This window comes from Amphiura filiformis, chromosome 7, assembly GCF_039555335.1.
Source record: "Amphiura filiformis chromosome 7, Afil_fr2py, whole genome shotgun sequence".
In the NCBI taxonomy this organism is placed as follows: Eukaryota; Metazoa; Echinodermata; class Ophiuroidea; order Amphilepidida; family Amphiuridae; genus Amphiura; species Amphiura filiformis.
In genome coordinates, this window is record NC_092634.1 from 14,730,986 (window position 1) to 14,738,771 (window position 7,786).

The 7,786-nt window shown below is 33.5% G+C and overlaps 1 protein-coding gene across 1 annotated transcript in view; it reads left to right on the forward strand.

The window, feature by feature from the left end:
• LOC140156780 (28S rRNA (cytosine-C(5))-methyltransferase-like) overlaps positions 1 to 7,786 on the forward strand; it is a 351,435-nt gene that overhangs the window by 202,569 nt on the left and 141,080 nt on the right. The gene's annotated exons all lie outside the window — the stretch shown is intronic.

Genomic DNA, 7,786 nt, shown 5'->3' on the forward strand with positions numbered 1-7,786 from the left:
AGGAATTATACTTTTTTTATTACCAAATATTTAGAAGTCTTTGCTGAGAATTATGAGAAATTGAGAGATAATATATTTCATTTCCCATAAAAAAATAACGCTTTTTACAAGCCTGATAGCAGAAAATCATGATGAAATCCGCCAATTAGGGCCTACAGTATGGTGTCTCACTTTGTCACCAAAAACCAAGAAAAAATCTGCCTCATGAAATTGATAAACATAATGATAGTAGGCGTATTATATACTATTTTTTGGTATAATTATGTTAATAGTGCCCAAATGCTCCAAATATTTATGTATTGCTGTAAAATATGTTCTTTTAAAGGAAGGTGACCTGATATAATTATTTGGAAAATCGAATTATTTAAAACTTACCTATAACATAAAATGTTGTCCCTTAAATTCATGCAAAAAGAACACATAAATGTTCCTTGTAAATGTGACTAATATGATCATGCAATAAATTGGTATCAAATGAGAGATCCTATTTTTCTCATTAACATACTGAAATTGGCCGGGAAATTGGGGGTTCCAAACCAGTGTAGCCTGCTTCCGAAGATACGATCAAAAAACTGTTGAATTAGCCTCAAATGTGGTATAGGCCCTACATTCGACAGTTTTTGAGGATTTCTCCGGAAATATAAGCCTACCGATTAGGAACGCCCAATTTCAATATGTTAATGAGCAAAATATGAGCTTTCACCTGATATCAAAATCTGCACTTTGATGGGGTGAAGTGGGGGATGAGGATGTCAGGTTACCCACCTTTAATGTAATAATATCATAAATATATGTAAAAGGTACAAAGTGTTATGGGGGGGGGTAAGTGGGACTGTTGAGTCATTACCGTAAAATGGGGTAACTTCGGTCAGCGGGGTAACTTTGGTCGGTCAAATATATTTTTTTAAATGGTCATATTTTCGTACAGCAATATTGTTTTTAGTCATATTTGGTGTCAATTTGTTAAGAAATATATTTGGAAGAAATAATAGTCACTCATGTCCAATGTCCTCGAAATTTACGAAAATATCGGGATTTTTGACCAAAAATGAACATTTTTTTACACTTTTTTCAGAAAAAAAAATATATATATAAATATTTGTGAGCAAGGATGTGTGCTTGATTAATTTTGTAAAGGGTCAAATGTCACAAAAAATAACAACTTTCCCATATACAGCGAAGATCAATTTTTTTGATTTTTTTTCTTCATAGAATGCAGGCCTAATACTCTGACCAAAGTTGCCCCAAATGTGGGGTAACTTTGGTCAGGCTATTTTTAGCTATTTTTTAACCCCTAGGGCACCCTTACAAAATTATTAAAAAATCTTTTTCAACTTCAAGGTGTAAAAGGGAACCCTAATGTCATAAAAAAGAGATAATTAGAAATATAATTGGTTTTGTTTGGAAGCAGTGGTTTAAAAACCCATTTTTTACGTCAAATATTTGACATAGGGCCTATTTCCCCTAATAGATTATAGGCTACTTGAATTATAAAAACATTTAGTCCAATCTTTATTCACTTAGGCTACCAATGGCTACATGAGTTTTATATCCAATAATTATACCGGGTACCGTAAAATGGGGTAACTTCGGTCAGCGGGGTCATATTTTCGTACAGCAATATTGTTTTTAGTCATATTCGGTGTCAATTTGTTAAGAAATATTAGCCTTGGTCCAAGACTTGGGGGCTCTAAGTCACAGATATTATAGCTCTATCATCATTGCTTGTACCAAAGTATATCCCAATATTATCTAACCAAAAAGATCATTTTTTTATATTTTTTTCTTCATTGAATGTAGGCCTAATACGGGGTAACTTTAGTCAGGCTATTTTGATCCACTAAGGGCACCCTTACAAAATTATTTATTTATCTTTTTTAACTTGGAGGCGCAGAAGGGAACCCTAAATCCAGGGGTGCAAATTGTGATTTCTTCCTCAGGAGCAAGGATTTTAGGCTCAAGATTTCCTCAAGCATAACCAGACATGTAGAGGGTAATCAAGAAGTAGGTAATCAAAACAAGAAATGCAGTGACTTTCTAAAAACCTTTTTCAAAGATCACCTAGAGCTGGAAGTCGAAGAAATAGAAAGGGCGCATCGCACACCAACGTTTGCAAATAAGCAAAAACACAATAAGCCAAGGCCAATTCATATCGCTTTTTTGCGATACGGAGACAGACAACGGGTGCTGAATGCTGCGGTTAAACTTAAAGACAATCCATTCCCTGACGCAACAGTGATAATAGCAGAAGACTTGAGTAAGAAGTTGCAAGCAGAAAGACAGAAGTTATGGAAGAAGCGGTATGAACTATTACAAGAAAATAAGAACAGGAAAGTGTTTGTGAACTTCCCAGCAGTCCTTCGTGTATTGTTGAACCGGATGGAACAAGCAGAAAGATAAAATCAAGTGAGATCTAAAATAAACTTTAGAAATGGCAAACTGCTGCACTCATTCATTTAGTGTTTTTCGGTGGCATAGGAACTCTATGGACATGTGTTTTTTATTTTTACCAACTTACAGAACCACAATTATGACTATGGTTTTTTGCTTAAAACTTGGTCTACCCTATGTAGGCAATTATTTCATTTTCATAGCCTACAAATGGAAGTTAATGTTCAAATTTCAATGTCTTTTTAATTTCTTCAATGTGGCAGCCAGCAATCGGTACCATTGTAAAAATTATACCATAAAGAACTTTACTAATGACTGACTTTAAAATATGTTCTTTAAATGTCAAAGGTCTACGAGACCGAAATAAAAGACATGAACTCTTTTTATGGTTAAGAGATAAAAATTCTCAATGTATTTTCTTCAAGAAACCCATAGCACTTTAAATGATATTAAGTGTTGGACCAATGAATGGGGCTCAAAAGCCTTGTGGAGCCATGGTACTACGAACAGTAAAGGTACTGGTATTTTGTTTCACAGTAATTTTGCTTACACAATTGAACACAGTGTTATTGACAATGATGGACGGTATATTATTGTTGATGTTAAAATTGCAGATAAAATATTTACATGTGTTAATATATATGCTCCGAATGATGATTGCCCTCAATTTTTTCGTGAAATTGATACTAATCTAAACCATTTCCAATGTGATCGAATAATTTACGGTGGCGATTTTAATTTTGTTTTTAATTTGGCTCTTGACAAAAAAGGTGGTAGAAAGCAAACAAATTTTAAGGCAAGATCGGAGGTATTGAAATTTATGGAGAAAAGATGCCTTATTGATATTTGGCGTGATATGAATCCAAATACAAAATGTTTTACATGGAAATCTAATGGTGACCCACCAATACTTTGTCGTTTGGATTATTTCATAATTACAAAGACACTAAAAGCATGTGTTGAGAATTGTACTATATCCCATGGTTATCGAACAGATCACTCATTAATTTCTACTGTGTTTAATGACAATTATGAAAAGCCAGGTAAAGGGTACTGGAAATTAAATGTTTCGTTATTGAATGATATTAATTATGTAAACATGGTAAAAGCAGACATTGACAATATTGTAAAGGAGAATAGTGAAGCCGATCCTAGTATTTTATGGGAGACTATAAAATGTGTTGTAAGAGGTAATACTATAAGATATTCTGTTAAAAAAGCTAAAGAGCGAAATAACTTGCAAAAATCTCTTGAGAATGAAATTACAAATTTGGAAATGTTGTATGCACAAAATTCTAACCCAGATGTACTGGCATCTATTGAAGTTAAACAAAGAGAATTGGAATCTATGTATAATTATAGGGCCAAAGGGGCCATGATACGCAGTAGAGCCAGGTGGGTCGAAGAAGGTGAAAAGAATTCCAAATACTTCTTAAATTTAGAAAAACGGCACTTCACAAAGAAGAGTGTTTGTAAGTTAAATGATAAGCATGGTAATGTTATTACTGGTAGTGCTGCAATTCTGGATGAAGAAGTTGATTTCTACTCTGCACTTTATACAAGTACAATTGATAATCAGGATAGTAAAAGTATTCTCAATAAACTAGGCATTACTTTAAATGATATTCCCAAGGTGTCAAATGAACAGGCCAACTCATGTGAGGGAATTATGACAATTGGTGAGTGTCTCAATGCTGTAAAATCTATGCCAAATGGCAAAAGTCCAGGGTCTGATGGCTATCCCGTAGAATTCTTCAAAATTTTCTGGAACCAAATTGGGCCTATTTTGGTGAAATCTTTTAATTATTCTTTCAATAAAGGTTGTTTGTCAGTGAGTCAACGTAGAGGTGTTATTACATTGATTCCCAAAGAAGGGAAAGATGAAGAATTTTTAAAAAACTGGAGGCCGATCTCCCTTTTGAATGTTGACTACAAAATAGCTGCCAAAGTGATTGCCAATCGAATGAAAAAAGAATTTGAATTCTATTATATCATGTGATCAAACAGGTTTTTTGCCAAATAGATATATTGGTGAAAATGCTAGGCTAGTACTTGATATCATTGAGTATACAGAAGAGTATAATGTACCGGGTACCCTTTTCTTTATTGACTTTGAAAAAGCATATGACAAACTTGAATGGGATTTTGTGCAAAAGAGTCTAGAATTATTTGGTTTTGGAAGAGATCTGAAAAAATGGGTCAAAGTATTTTATACAGAAATAAGTAGTTGTGTTGTAAATAATGGTTATATGTCAAATTTTTTAAAATTATCTCGCGGCGTGCGTCAAGGCTGCCCTTTAAGTTGTTATATTTTCATATTATGTGCAGAACTTATGGGTATCTCTATTCGTAAAAATAAAAAGGTGAAAGGTATTGTAATTAATGATAACCATGTTAAAATCACTCAATTTGCAGATGATACCACACTTATTTTAGATGGATCCAGAGAATCAATTTTGAATGCAGTTGATATCATACAAAATTTTGGTACAGTTTCTGGTTTGAAGTTAAATATCGATAAATCCACTTTTCTCAAAATTGGCTCTTTAAAAGATAATGTTGATAATCCAATTCCAGAGGAAAATTATCAGTGGTCAAAGGGCCCGGTTAAATTTCTTGGGATAAATGTCTCTTTGGATAAGACTAAGCTGTTTGAGCTAAATTTTGATCCACAATTAAAGAAGTTAAAAACTGTTTTAGACATCTGGTCGCAGAGGGACCTGACCCCAATAGGCAGAATTACAATCGTTAAATCACTGGCTCTTTCACAGTTAACTTATTTATTTTCTGTTTTACCTACCCCCTCCTCAAAATACATGAAACAAGTGGAGCAAATTATTTTCAAATTTATTTGGAATAGTAAACCAGATAAGGTTAAGAGAGATGTAATGTACTGTAACAAAGAAAATGGGGGTTTAAAAATGACAAATATTTCTCATTTTTGTAATGCCTTAAAAGTGACATGGGTAAAGAGATATTTAGATGATGATAATAAAGGAAAATGGAAAAGCCTTTTCTACAAGGAACTTTCCAAAGTTGGTGGTGAATGGGTTTGGTATTGTAAACCAAGGTCAGTCAATGATTTTAAGTATAAGAATATTCATAACTCCTTTTTGTGTGAGGTTATGAAGTCATGGTTTAAGTTGAGAAATATTTGTGTTGAAAATAATGATGATATTTTATGGCATAATTCTCATGTTAAGATAAACAGAGAAACAATTTATTATAAATCATGGTGTGAAAAAGGTGTGAACTTTGTTGGAGACTTAATTTTGAAAATCATTTTATGACATATGAAGAATTTCAAGCAAAGTACAATATTAAGTGTAACTTTTAAAGTATTTCAGTGTAATTAATGCAGTCTCCAAACATTATAAACATCAGTTGACCCCTACTAGCATGCTAGACCGTGAGATACAGTTGATTAACCAACTCAGAGCTACCAAAAAGGTTTGCTCATTTGCATATCAATTGCTGTGTCAGCAAAGCACAATCATCCCAACAGCTAAGCATAAATGGGAGATTGAATTTAATTGTGAGAGGGGCATGATGGATGTTGATTGGAAGCAGGTGTTTTCAATGCCATACAGGTGTACAATTGAAACTAAAGATCACTATTTTCAATTTTAGGTTCATCCATAGGATTCTTCCAACAAATGAATTCTTGTTTAAAATTGGAAAAATTGAAAGTGACAGATGCTCATTTTGTAAGAAAGCTAAGGAAACAATGAGACATTTAATGTGGGATTGTCACAGTGTATCAAGGTTTTGGGACAATATTATGAAATGGCTGAAAGATGTAAATATCAATGTGCAGCTAACATATTTTGACATTTGTCTTGGATGCTATAAAGATGATATAAATATGGTTTTCATAAATATGATTATACTTTTTTCAAAAAGATACATTTACAAGTGTAGAGTTCAAGAATTAAAACTGAATTTCTCTGATTTCAAGGTGTGGTTATACTTTATGGAAAAAGTTGAGAAAAATATTGCCTTCAGTAAAGATAAATATGGTGTTCATGTCAAGAAATGGGAACCAATGTATTGATAATACCATTTTAGAAAAGTTGTTGTCATATATTATGTAAAAATCATTGCTGGCTGATGTAATTTTTGTGTGTGTTTTTGTTAATATACATGTTTGTATATTGTTGTTTTTTGTGTCACTTTAATAAAGACCCTCACGGGCTAGAAAGATAAAAAAAATAACCAGACATAAAATATATTTATTCTACACTTCGAAGATGACAATGGTAACATAGCTTTTTTTCAGAGAGACTCTACATGTTAATCATTTGAGCTTTTAAACTAGGGTTTTATTGAGACGATGTGCGTGCGTAGCGCGCGAAACTTTGGTATTTTACACTAGTTAGGAACATAATTTGGGGGAATTTTGGTGGGACGCGGTCTCCTTTCCCTTTTCTTTTCCTTTGCCCCACCTGATTTTTCTGTTTCATTTTTTGTCAGAGTGAGCACATTTCTCTTTGCACTCTGCCCCCTGCAGGGCATTGCTCGATTGCCTCAAGCACTTCTTCCCAAATTTTATGTAAGAACTTGCGATCTATGTTTGATAGACTTGTTGACAAAGTCATGGGAGCATTGTATTTTGTCATTACTTTTCAGTCCAGTATCTCAGAAATCTTTCTCAGCCAGTTGCATTCGGTGAGCAAAATCATGTGTAAAGTGAGTTCTGTGTAGATTGAGTGAATCAGAGTTACCACTGAACACTGTTATGAAAATACTGTCCATCAAAGTCTCCTAAGTTCTGCAACCAGTGGCGTAGATTTCTTTTTGACATTGGGGGATGGGGTTGGAAAACATTTCTTGAAGTATAATGAATCCAGCACCTTTTGGCGACATAATAAATAATGGTACAAATACGCGCGAAGCGCACGAAAAATTTAGGCATATTGAAGTTTAAGTGGTGAAATATGGTCCATTTGCTGACGTTTGTATGTCCATTTCTGTTACCATTGCATGGTTGGCTAACTGCCTTTTTAGGTTTTTACCCTCTTAATGTTGATTTGGGTCCATTTCCTTGCCTTTACAACTTGTTCAGTGCTTTATGTTTCTTCTTTCAAAATTTATTTTCTAAAGATTTTCAAGGTCGTTTTCTCCTCACTTGAACTTCTGATTGTTTTAGTATTGATACACTGAATTTTTCCTTAATGATTACAATTTTTCCATGTAATCCTAATTACCGCATTGTATTAATTTCCTCAGATAGGTGCCCTATTTCCACCTGCCTTCACAAAACTTCTTTTTTCCTCTTGAATTACATTGAATGCCTAGTCTCGTGATGAATTGTAAATTTCCTCAAATGCATTGCTACCCAATTCCATATTCTAACCCCTTCCTCTTTTAAGGCTCTTATTTCTTGAACAATCAT